This window comes from Triticum urartu, chromosome 5A (genome assembly GCF_056163025.1).
Source record: "Triticum urartu cultivar PI428250 chromosome 5A, HENAU_Tu73, whole genome shotgun sequence".
Taxonomy (NCBI): domain Eukaryota; kingdom Viridiplantae; phylum Streptophyta; class Magnoliopsida; order Poales; family Poaceae; genus Triticum; species Triticum urartu.
Genome location: NC_141877.1, coordinates 20,435,763 through 20,449,236, shown reverse-complemented (window position 1 = coordinate 20,449,236; position 13,474 = coordinate 20,435,763). Strand labels below are relative to the sequence as shown.

General features: G+C 43.1%; 2 pseudogenes; both read right to left on the bottom strand.

Moving 5' to 3' along the window:
- Positions 1-471: 471 nt before the first annotated feature.
- Positions 472-963, bottom strand: LOC147967603 (SNF2 domain-containing protein CLASSY 3-like; annotated as a pseudogene).
- An 11,690-nt stretch (positions 964-12,653) lies between these two features.
- On the bottom strand, positions 12,654-13,145 carry LOC125506647 (SNF2 domain-containing protein CLASSY 3-like; annotated as a pseudogene).
- Between the last annotated feature and the right edge of the window lie 329 nt (positions 13,146-13,474).

Sequence of the window (13,474 nt, the reverse complement as noted above, 5' to 3'; positions counted from 1 at the left end):
ACCTCCATCCTTGTTGCCAACGACTAAGATGAGCCCCCGACCGTCATCACCACGTCATCTCCTCCCACTCCGAATTCTTCGTGCAATCTCACTGTTGCAAGGATATCATCTCCGCTGCCCTCTTTCTTGGCCTGATAGAGAGAGTCAGTGGCAAGCCAAAGGGGATACGAATGGGTAGTCATGGTGCGGTAGCACGGCCAGGAAGCCGGAATCGGATGGCACGGCGGATTATGACGCCAGCTCCAGCAGGGAGGCGTACCACATATACGATCTCAATTTATAATTTCTATTTTCAATACCTTGCAAATAATTTACTTCTTTTGTTGAAGAATCCATAAATTCAGAATTTGATGGAACGCCTGCTTGTCCCCTAATGATATAATCGGATAAGTACCACAAACAAATATGGAAATTACAACATTCTGATCTTAGAAGCTCCCACTTACCAGAGATCTATAAGTTCTATTGTCACTATGATGGGAGAATATTCACAAAAATCTCTTTCAGATTTTCATCTTCTGTCATTTGTTCCGAAATCCTGTCATTGGAAATAGATTCTGATGACGTGTTGCGCTCCACAGGCTGTTCCTCAATTGAAAACAACAATTTGGACATTTGGTCTTTCTTAGCTTATATATCATATTTGCCCTTCTCTTGTGTTGCTTCTACGATTAGATTGTATGTATGGACAATCTTTTGCTGACAAATTCGATATGCACATCCAATCGCCCTCCTTTGTGTAGAAGGGTTCCACACAACCTCGAGGAGCACCACACACGACGCTCCAAAGAGGGTGGTACCTTCTCCACTCACCTTGGTCGATGCAAGCATCACCTTGGCCTCGCTCTCGATATCATTGAAGTCCACCATCAAGGCCTTGCAGGTTTTAAGAGAGACGTTTCCACTCATATACAGGAGCTTGTTGCATTTAATGCAGTTGAACTCCTTCCTCAGCTGTTCCATGATCAAGTCCAATGGTTCAAGAAACTAGCTAAACACAAGCATCGCTCCTTTAAAGCTTCACTACTGGAATTTTCGTCATTGCTGAGTGCAATATGTTAGGCAGTCGGCAATAGTATCTTGGCCGAGTTCCTACCAAAGAGGTACTCGGAAAAAATTAAAACTTGGCAAACACGTACTTGCCGAGTATCGTCAACGAAACACTCGCTAAAACAACAAAACTCGGCAAACAGGGCGTTGCCGGGTGCTAAACTTGGAAAAGGGGGTCTTTACTGAGTGTCCCACTCGGCAAAAGGGGGTCTTAGGTACAATGCATTGGTTTGGCTATAGCGGTTGCACATGACCTTAGATGAAGATGCCTCCAAAATCAATGTTGCTCATTTTGACGAGATGGATAATTTTATGTTGACAACTTTTACATTTGAGGCCATATTATTTACAATTTTCCATTTAAAATTTGGTCTCAAATGACCAATGCAATGACCATATTCATTCCATAGTTTGTTATAATGTGGTGAACTTTGGCATATAGGTGAATATTTCCATTACAAACAATGTTGCCAAATAGAGTTTTGAAATTTTTGTAGAAAAATATAATTTTCTATTTTCTAAGTATCAACCGGGACTAAAGGCCCTTTGTCTAATCTTAATTTGTTTTTAGATTTTGCAAAAAAGAAAAAACTGATGTTGCTCATTCTTCGGTCAAATGACAAATCCGATAGAAAAGATAAAAACCACATAGATTGTTTTCTGCTGTGCCAAGGGAAAAAATGTCTTCGAACTTCCACTTGACGATAAATAGACGTTAGTGGCATATGAGTACCCGGTGAAAACATTCAGTAATATGTTAGGGAGTCAAAAAAATTGAGTGACACATGGGATGGACAAAGTGTCTATGATGTATAAGGAATCTACTCATTTTGAAAAGAACGAGTTCATTTTAGCGAATAATGCGACTTGCACCATTTCACCTGGTTGCACTTGGGGAAAAGTGGAAATTTAATTTTCATTGAAATGATGTCTGACATTTTCTTCAGGTTGTGTGCATGCGTGTGGTCTGCTGTTTGTGTAATCGATCGTCTTCTGTCTTGTCGCAGATGATGACACACATCTCATAGCCAGGCTCTAGTCACCTCCCATGGATCATCGTAGATTGAAGTGTTGCAATTTTTGATGGAAATAAATGCAAAAAGTGTGGTGCACACATGATGCAGGTTAAAGAGTGGACTGATGGCTTCTCAAAAATAAAAATAAATATTGCATTGAAGGAATCTTTTTTCAGAATACATGATATACATATATCAAGACTTTCCACTAGACCCTCTCACCCCAATGCTAACAGACATGTTCGGTCCATAGGTTGGACAGTGGTACATATGTGAATTTGCAAATAATTGTAGATCGATTATAACTAACATAAGCGAGAACATTGGACTTCTTATGATATTTGATTGGATCAAAGAACATATACATCAATAAATCATGCATACATAATCAAAATAGTTTGTATCCAGTGTTAACAGAAAGTCAAAATCATCACACAATAAAGCATACCAAAGATTACATCAAATTTATCACAACCAAGTGATAAAATCAAGAAACTAGAGAGAGAAGGTGCCACATAGCTAGTGTTATGGACCATAATCCATACTAGTGGTTGGGGCGCACCCCTGGGTTAGCCTCCTGAGAGGAAGGTCAGGTGCTGCTAGGTAGGAGGCAACCCTTTCACCAAAAAAATTTCTCGTTCTGTTCAGCACATGCATAATTAAAGAATTGGGAGGAGGTGGCGTAAAAACTAAGAGAAAGGAATTCGGCAAGTGATGTTAGGAGAATAACGTATACTTGAAGGATTTGATGAGCATAATATATTGGAGCCTAATCTATATACTTCAGAATTAAACTGCCATGACTTGTTCTCACAAATTTGTAAACGATTACAGGAGAATCTAGGGTTCCTAGAAATAGATAGAGGAGACATATGTATACTGAGTCATTGCCTGACGACCAAGGCTGAGCCCCACCACCTCCTCCATCCGTGTTGCCAACGACACAGATGAGCCCCCGAACCTCATCACCACAACAAGCTTGTCTCCTCCCACTCCGAATCGTTCGTGGAATCGCACTGCTGCAAGGATGCCATCTCCGCCACCCTCTCTCTTGGCCTGATAGAGAGAGTCAGTGGCAAGCCAAAGGGGATACGAACGGGTAGTCATGGTGCTGTAGCACGGTCAGGAAGCCGGAATCGTATGGCACGGCCGGATCATGCCGCCGGCTCCAGCAGGGAGGCGTACCACATATACGATCTCAATTTAGAATTTCTATTTTCAATACCTTGGAAATAATTTACTTCTTTTGTTGAAGAATCCATAAGTTCAGAATTTGATGGAACGCCTGCTTGTCCACTAATGATATAATACGATAAGTACCACAAACAAATATGGAAATTGCAACATTCTTATCTTAGAAGCTTCCACTTACAAGAGATCTATAAGTTCTATTGTCACTACAATTGGAGAATATTCCCAAAAATCTCTTCCAGATTTTCATCTTCTGCCATTTGTTCCAAAATCCTGTCATTGGAAATAGATTCTGATAACGGGTTGCATTCCGCAGGTTGTGCCTCTCTTGAAAAGAACTATTTGGACATTTGGTTTTTCTTAGCTTATTTATCATATTTTCCCTTCTCTTGTGTTCCTTCTACGATTAGATTGTATGTATGGACAATCTTGTGCTGACCAATTCGATATGCACGTTCAATCACCTGCCTTTGGGTAGAAGGGTTCCACACAACATCGAGGAGCACCACACGCGATGCTCCAAAGAGGGTGATACCTTCTCCACACAGCTTGGTAGATGCAAGCATCACCTTGGGCTCGCTCTCGATATCAATGAAGTCCACCATCAAGGACTTGCGGGTTTTAACAGAGACGTTTCCACTCATATACAAGAGCTCGTTGAGTTTAGTCCAGTGTGTTGGAACCTCCAGTCCGTCGCAGCTGCCCTCCTCTCTCTGTCACTCAGCTCACTCTCCCTCGTCATGGCTCACTCGAGAAAGATGAAGAAGGGAGGAGGAAGAACACGGTGGACACAGTAGGTTTTCCGGCGCTCGAACGCCTCTTTCCTTCCTCGAGCACGAACTCGACAATGTCACACTGTTACAACGCCACCGTGCGGTTTTATACCCCGAGCCAGCGCACCGGGCACGCACCCACGCCTCCACTCGCACCCCGATCGTGCCCGTGCTCTCCGCGCTCTGACCGCGCCCGCGCCGCGCCCGAACGCGCGCTTCTCGCGGTGAGCCTCGCTGGATCGCACCCGATCGGGCCGCACGGCTCGCCAACAGACCCACACACACACGCACGCCTACGGTGTACACTTGCATGGCCACCCCGTGGACCACACGCACGCACGCACACACTACTCGCCGCGGACCCGACGCGCCCGACCCGGCCAACTTGCGCCCATACACGCGCTGGTCGTGTCCGGTGCATCGCCGCGGCTTATTAGGCCAACACTCGCGCCCTAAGCCGCGGCTCAGAGCAGCCCGGCATCCTCGACGTCGTCCATGAGCAGGGCTCACTCCGCCGCCGTACGGGACGATCGACATCGCCAGCGCGCCCTGAACAGAATGTGGCTCTGATGCCAAATGTTGGAACCTCCAGTCCCTCGCAGCTGCCCTCCTCTCTCTGTCACTCAGCTCACTCTCCCTCGCCGTGGCTCACTCGAGAAAGAAGAAGAAGGGAGGAGGAAGAACACGGTGGACACAGTAGGTTTTCTGGCGCTCGAACGCCTCTTTCCTTCCTCGAGCACGAACTCGAAAATTTCACACTGTTACAACGCCACCGTGCGGTTTTATACCCCGAGCCAGCGCACCGGGCACGCACCCACGCCTCCACTCGCACCCCGATCGTGCCCGCGCTCTCCGTGCTCAGACCGCGCCCGTGCCGCACCTAAACGCGCGCTTCTCGCGGTGAGCCTCGCTGGATCGCGCCCGATCGGGCCGTACGGCTCGCCAACAGACCCACACACACAAGCACGCCTACGGTGTACACTTGCACGGCCACCCCGTGCACCACACGCACACATGCACACACTACTCGCCGTGGACCTGACGCGCCCAACCCGGCCAGCCCGCGCCCATACACGCGCTGGTCGTGTCCGGTGCATCGCCGCGGCTTATTAGGCCAACACAGTGGAACTCTTTCCTCATCTGTTGCATGATCAAGTCCAATGGTTCAACAAACTGGCTAAACACACTAGTAGAAAACGGAGCTTTAAAACCGGTTCGTAAGGGCCTTTAGTGCCGGTTCCATAACCGGCACTAATTGGTGTGCACTAAAGCCCCCCCCCCCTTTAGTACCGGTTCGGCATGAACCGGCGCTAAAGTTCCACCACGTGGCGTGAGCTCGCGCCCTGGTATGGGGGACCTTTAGTACCGGTTGGTGTTACCAACCGGTACTAAAGGTTTTTTTTGAATTTTTGGAATTTTTTTTATTTTTTTTTCGATTTTTAATTTTTATGAATTATTTGGTGATTTAGTCTCTAACCATCTCTCTTAACTGCTCAAGTGTGGATCACTCATTCCAAATCATCTAACTTCCCGACTGGTCACCCATCCCTCTCACTACTCCAGCCCGAGCACGCTTAACTTTCAGGTTCTATTCTCCTTCGTATCCAAGTCTACACTTGTTGTTTTCCTGACAATAGTAAGATGCCAATCCTATTAACCCTCAGGAGTTTAGCTTGAGCATGAAGTCACACATTTCACATGTTTGAGTTTGAAACTATTATTCTAAAAAACAGTAATTATTTAGTAACACTAATATTTCTTGAATAAGTTTGACCATAGTTTGACCACAGTTTGACCATAGTTTGACCACAGTTTGACCAGATTTGACCAAAATTCCAAAAATTGAAATAATTATTTAGTAACACTAATATTCTTGAATAATTATGTAGTAACATTAATACTTCTTGAATAAGTAGTTTGACCAGATTTAACCAAAATTTTTAAAAAAAACTGAAATTTGACCATATCTTTTTTTCCTTTTGGAATTTGAGGATTCTAAAAAAATTGCAACCAGGCTGTAGGTGGTCTCCATCGGATGCGGATTTTCGTGCTGAATTTTTTGATATATTATACGTTTTTTCCGACATCGTATGCAAAAGTTATAGCCGTTTTACATTTTCCCTACACTTTTTGCAAAATATGTCGAAATTTAAGTTTTCAAATTTTCCTAACGTGTAGATGTAGTAATATAACTACCTCTCGAAGGATTTTATTTTTGAATGTTTTTATCATTTTCTTTTGATTTTTTCAAAACTGAAATGGCGATACACTGGGGGGGGGGGGTAGAGTTTGAAAATTGCCCTATAGTGTCGGTTTGTGTCTTCAACCGGGTCTATAGGTTAAGACTCTTTAGTGCCGGTTGGTGACACAAACCGGTACTATAGGTTAGACCTTTAGTACCGGTTTGTGTCACAAACCGTCACTAAAGGGGCTCGTGGGGCCCTGGCCTGACGCCAGCCTGCCACCACCCCTTTAGTACCGGTTCGTGGCACGAACCGGTACTAAAGGTTCATTACGAACCGGCACTAATGCATAGCCATTCGAACCGGCACTATTGATCACATTAGTGCCGGTTTTTTTACAAACCGGCACTAATGGGCTTCACGTTTGACCCTTTTTCTACTAGTGACATAAGCACTCGCTCCTTTAAAGCTTCACTACTGGAATTTTCATCTTTGCGTAGTGCAATTAGGCAGTCGGCAATAGTATCTTTGTCGAGTTCCTACCAAGAAGTACTCGACAAGAATTAAAACTCGGCAAATAGGTACTTTCCAAGTATTGTCAACGAAACACTCGGTTAAACAACAAAACTCACAAACAGGGCATTGCCAAGTGCTAAACTCGGAAGAGGGGGTCTTTACTGAGTGTCCCACTCGGAAAAAGGGTGTCTTAGCTACAATGCATTGTTTTGGCTGTAGCAATTGCACACGACCTCGGATGAAGATGCCTGGAAAATCAAAGTTCTTCATTTTGATGAAACTAGTAAGTGTGCATGTGCAACGCACGTATAACCTTGAGAAATAAATCTCCTGTTGCATGTAATACGTAGAATGTCAATTCTGCAAAGAGGAAGTTAAGTACTTCCCGTGCATGGAGAAAAAGGATCCCGTCATGATATAGTAATTCTAACTAATATGATAAAGAGAAGGCACATGAAACTAATGAGGTTAGTATAATATAGACAAAATAGCACATCTGCATTGCTATATTAACACACACCTTGATAGTAGCGAGCATCAAAGGAAGAAATTAAGATAGCTTGAGCAAAATACAGGAATAAGCAAATAATTTGGTAGGTTATATTCTTCATCTTTTGAAACTGGTAGGCCCGAGTTTCATACAGAATAAATCTGATAGCTTTACAGTCAATCGATTAAGAATAAGAATACATCTATGGCCTATACATTCAACTCTGTTGTAATATGTACGAAGTTGAACAACCATTTATGAGTTTGTTCTTGCAGCTCTTATCAGGTTTAGTACAAACGACCAAAGTAGCAGAAGATGAGTCTGAACTGAAGGAAATCAAATAAACCAAATATGATAGTAGAAGATCGCATGGTACACATGGAGCCAATATCATATCCAGCCTTTTGTATTGTCCCTGATATCTGAGATGTGATTTGTTACTATGGGTGTAGCATACACATTTGCGAAATTATATATAGAATTAGTTGGCACAAAAAATTACTATACACAATGTGGATGTGGATTATACTCTTGTCATTTTGAATTTAATCTTTGATCAGCATATATGCAAAGGAAGTGCACACAGATGAACAAAAAGTCAAATTTTCTTTGCTTTTTGCGGTTCACGGAAGTATACATGCAGTGCACCTACATACCTTGAATGAAACTAAGGGCCATAGTTAATTAGCACCACCACCACTTTATGAAGGAAAAAAATACAAACCAGTGGATATGCCCACTCTTCTAGTGCTATTTGTGCACATCATCTTACCATGCACTTCAAACACACCAAAACAGACTCTTAATTAAACTAACGTCAGTGAGTGTGAAGACCGCATCACAGCAGAGGAGGGCCGCCTGGGCCGGGGCTCAAGACGGGCCATCGGTAAGTTGCGCAGATTTGGCGGGCGGGTGGTTTGCTCCATTTTAGAGTCTACATTCCTAAAAACAAAACATTTCATGCATGAAAATCTGAGTCCCCTAGGCCCTAGCGATAGTGGTTATCAAAGATTAATTTAGGATTATTATCATAAAATAAGAAAAGAGATAAATTTATTGTATGTGCTAGCGGGCATTACCTCAAACACACTGTGTGCACCGTGGTGCGGGATGAGCACCAACAGAGCATTGGCGTGATAGCATGGGGAGGACGATAGCTGATGTGTGGCCACCACCTTCTTCCACCTGGGATCCCCTTCCACCTCTCTGGTGCCTTGATCTCCCCTCTCCTTCACCGCACGGCCACTGCAACCACCTTGACCGCTGTAATTGAGAAGCACAACTTGGAAAGACGATGGCAACGGCGGCAAGTCCAGAGTAGTACGATGGAGGCTGCAGCGGCTGGGCAGTGGTGCTGGCGGCGGAGGCGGCGTTGAGCATGATGCGGTCATTCCCCCTAGAGTAGTTGTTAATATGAAGACAGTGGCAGCGGCGACTCCATGGAGGCTGCAGCGGCTGGGCAGGGGCGCCGGCGTGGGAGGCGGCGATGGGCATGATGCAGACTGCACAATAGGCTGCGCTAGGCGGGGGCTCCGGCGAGGGAGGCCGCACTGGGCGGGGGCGCTAGCGAAGGAGGCCTTCTTGTGCTGGCGTGCTGCATGCCGGACTTCGTCGTTGTTGTCGTCGGGCCGGTGGATGTGCGTGTGGGTTGGCGTCCGGGGTAGCCGAAGAGAAGAGTTGTGGCCTTGATCTGCGGCCGCATGCTGGCGGCGGCGATCTAACCTAGGAGGATGCGATGGACATGGAAAGATATAACAAGAAGGAGCCAGCAATGGTGTTCGATTGGTTTGAGAAGGAGCTGATTACGCTTTGACGGAACACGTATTCTTGGCGGATGATTTTTTGGCAGAGTACGTCCGCCGGAGGGTTTTTGCTAAGCGCTAACGTGGTGATGTAATAGATTAATCCGGACTGTTAGATCTGGAGAATTTTGGAAGAGGTAAAAGAAATTTCCAAGGTAAGACATGAAGCTTCCTTGAACTGAATGTTGGTTATGCAAGCAGTCGAAGTTAGGACCTAGCGTGCCAGTTATGCACTCTGAAGAATGTAAACCTTTGAACTTGTCTATCAAGTCAAGGATACATGATCCAACTATCGACATACTTTATAAAATCTGTCAGAACACTATCTATAATAAATATAGCGAAAGCAAGCACTTGTAAGCACAATGTCAGAAAAATGTCAAACTGTGTACAAGTCTAATTTACACTAAAAGTAGAAATAGATTTTATGCACTGTAAATGACAGAATCTACCAACAAAGCTTAAAGGCACGGACTGGCAATATATATTTGTGAACCGAACATGACAGAAACTGGCAATATAACCTCACGCCACAGTTTGGAAATAAATATGATGGTACATGACATTAACAATAAAAGTAATGTTAAAGAAATTTCAAGCCATCTGACAAAAATAGAATATCACATTAACCAAAAATCTACCCTATTTTCACTCTAATTTAAGGGAAATAAACATGTTTTTACATGATAGGGAAGACAAATGACACATGCTCCATTTCAGTGGCATAGGGCGCTAGACGCAACTGTGTAAGGAGACATGCTCGTACCTGTCATGGCCGCGTAGCGTTGCAGGCCCGCGTCGCCGTCGTTCCTCGGGACCAGAAGACCAGGAGAGTCAAACCAAGAGTTGAGCCGTCGAAGACGATGAACACTCAAACATGTGAACGAAAAGAAGGAAGTGATGGAACTCAAGGAACGATCGGAATCAAGGTCAGGGTCTGATCGATCATGTGATCCAAACAAACAGGAAACGAGAGATTTGGTTTCCACGTTATTATCTGCCTACATGCGAACATGGGCCAGGCCTTTTTCTTATTTCCTTCTATGTATGCAGTACACAAGGCTGAGTTTAAAAAAAACATGATGGCGTAGATCATGGTAATTATTATTAATTGATATTTTCCTTCTATGTACGCATCACACAAGGCTGAGTTTTAAAAAACATGATAGCGTAGATCATGGTAATTATTGTTAATTGATATTTTCCTTCTATGTACGCATCACACAAGGCTGATTTTTAAAATACATGTTGGCGTAGATTATGGTAATTATTGTTAATTGATATTTTCCTTCTATGTATGCAGCACACAAGGTTGAGTTTCAGAAAAACAAATATATGATGACGTAGATCATGGTAATTCTTGCTAATTGATATGATTAAAATAAGCCCAGGTTGGAGCGAGATTATGGTAATTATTGCGTAATTATGATGGCGTAGATCATATGGTAATTGTTGATAATTGATTATGGTAAATGATGTGATAAAACATTGAGGCAATCCAGTCCATTGAGAGATGGCGGATGTATGGCTGAGATGTAATCTTCCCGCCACAACTCGACTGTTTAATAGTAGTAGAGATGGATAATTTTATGTTGACAACTTTTACATTTGATGCCATATTATTTACACTTTTTTCCATGAAAAATTTGGTCTCAAATGACCAATGTGATGACCATATTCATTCCATAGTTTATGATAATGTGGTGAACATGGGCATATAGGTGAATATTTCGATTACAAACAATGTTGACAAATAGAGTTTTGAACTTTTTGTACAAAAATATAATTTTCCATTTTCTAATTATCAACCGGGACTAAAGGCCCTCTGTCCAATCTTAATTTGTTTTTAGGCTTTGCAAAAAAGAAAAACCGGATGCTGTTCATTCTCCGGGCAAATGACAAATCCAATAGAAAAGATAAAAACTGCATATATTGTTTTCTGCTGTGCCAAGGGAAAAAATGTCTTCCAACATCCACTTGACGATAAACTTATGATCAATAGACGTTAGTGGCATATGAGTACCCGGTGAAAATATTTAGTAATATGTTAGGGAGTCAAAAAAATTGAGTAACACATGCGATGGCCAAAGTGTCTATCAGGTATAAGGAATCTACTCATTTTGAAAAGCACGAGTTCATTTTAGCGAATAATGTGACTTGCACCTTTTCACCCAGTTGCACATAGCGAAAAGTGGAAATTACATTTTCATTGAAATGATGCTCGACATTTTCTTCAAGTTGCGTGCATCAGTGTGGTCTGTTGTTTGGGTAATCGTCTTCCATCTTGTCGCCGATGATGACACACATCTCATAGCCACGCTCTGGTCACCTCCTATGGATCTTCGTCGATTTAAGTGTCGCATTTTTTATGGAAATAAATGAAAAAAGTGTGCTACACACATCATGTACGTTAAAGTGTAAACTGATGGCTTCTCAAAAATGTAAACAATTATTGGATTGAAGGAATCTTTTTTTAGAATAAATGATATACATATATCAAGACTTTCCACTAGACCCTCTCATCCCTATGCTAACCGGCACGTTCAGTCCTTAGGTTGGGCAATGGTACATATGTGAATTTGCAAATAATTGTAGATCGATTATAACAATGATAAGCTAGAACATTGGACTTCTTATGATATTCGATTAGATCAAAGAACATGCACATCTATAATTTTTATACAGTGTTAATAGAAAGTCAAAATTATCACACAATAAAACATACCAAAGATTACATTTAATTGATCACAACCAAGTGATAAAATTGAGAAACTAGAGAGAGAAGATGCCACATAGCTAGTGTTATGGACCATAATCCATATCAGTGGTCGGGGCGCATCCCTGGATTAGCCTCCTGAGTGGAAGGTCAGGCGCTGCTAGGTAGGAGGCAATCCTTTGACCTAATTTTGTTCTCGTTCTGTTTAGCACATGCATAATTAAAAGATTGAGAGGAGGTGGCGCAAAAACTAAGACAAAAGAATTCGGCAAGTAATGTTGGAAGAATAACGTATACTTAAAGGATTTGATGAGCGTAATATATTGGAGCTTAATATATATAATTCAGAATTAACCTCACATGACTTGTTCTCACAAACTTGTAAACGATTACAGGAGAATATAGGATTCCTACAAATAGATAGAGGAGACATACGTATACTGAGTCATTGCCTGACGACCAAGGCTGAGCCCCACAACCTCCTGCATCCTTGTTGCCAGCGACACAGATGAGCCCCCGAACCTCATCACCACATCAAGCTTATCTCCTCCAACTCCGAATCGTTCATGGAATCTCACTGCCGCAAGAATGCCATCTCCGCCACCCTCTTTCTTGGCATGATAGAGAGTTAGCAGCAAGCCAAAGGGGATACGAACGGGTAGTCATTGTGTGGTAGCACGGTCAGGAAGCCGGAATAGGATGGCACGGCCAGATCATGCTGCCGGCTCCAGCAGGGAGGCGTCCCACATATACGGTCTCAATTTAGAATTTCCATTTTCAGTACCTTGCAAATAATTTACTTCTTTCGTTGAAGAATCCATAAATTCAGAATCTGATGGAACAAACAAATATGGAAATTGCAACATTTTGATCTTAGAAGCTTCCATTTCCCAGCGATCTATAAGTTCTATTGTCACTACAATGGGAGAATATTCCCAAAAATCTCTTTCAGATTTTCATCTTCCATCATTTGTTCCAAAATCCTGTCATTGGAAATAGATTCTGATGACGGGTTGCACTCTGCAGGCTGTGCCTCACTTGAAAAGAACAATTTGGACATTTGGTCTTTCTTAGCTTATATATCATATTTGCCCTTCTCTTGTGTTCCTTCTACGATTAGATTGTATGTATGGACAATCTTCTACTGACCAATTCGATATGCACATCAAATAGCCCGCCTTTTTGCAGAAGGGTTCCACACAACATCGAGGAGCACCGCACGTGACGCTCCAAAGAGGGTGATACCTTCTCCACACACCTTGGTAGATGCAAGCATCACCTTGGCCTCGCTCTCGATATCATTGAAGTCCACCATCAAGGCCTTGCGGGTTTTAACAGAGACGTTTCCACTCATATACATGAGCTCGTTGTCTTTAGTCCAGTTGAACTCTTTCCTCAGTTGTTCCATGATCAAGTCCAATGGTTCTAGAAACTGGCTAAACACAAGCACTCGCTTCTTTAAAGCTGTACTACTGGAATTTTCGTCTTAGCCGAGTGCAATTAGGCAGCCGGCAATAGTATCTTTGTCGAGTTCCTACCAAAGAAGTACTCGGCAAAAATTAAAACTCGGCAAACAGGTACTTTGCCGAGTATTGTAAACGAAACACTCGGTAAAACAACAAAACTCAGCAATCAGGGCATTGCCAAGTGCTAAACTTAGAAAAGGTGGTCTTTACTGAGTGTCCCACTCGGCAAAAGGGTGTCTTAGCTACAATGCATTGTTTTGGCTGTAGCAGT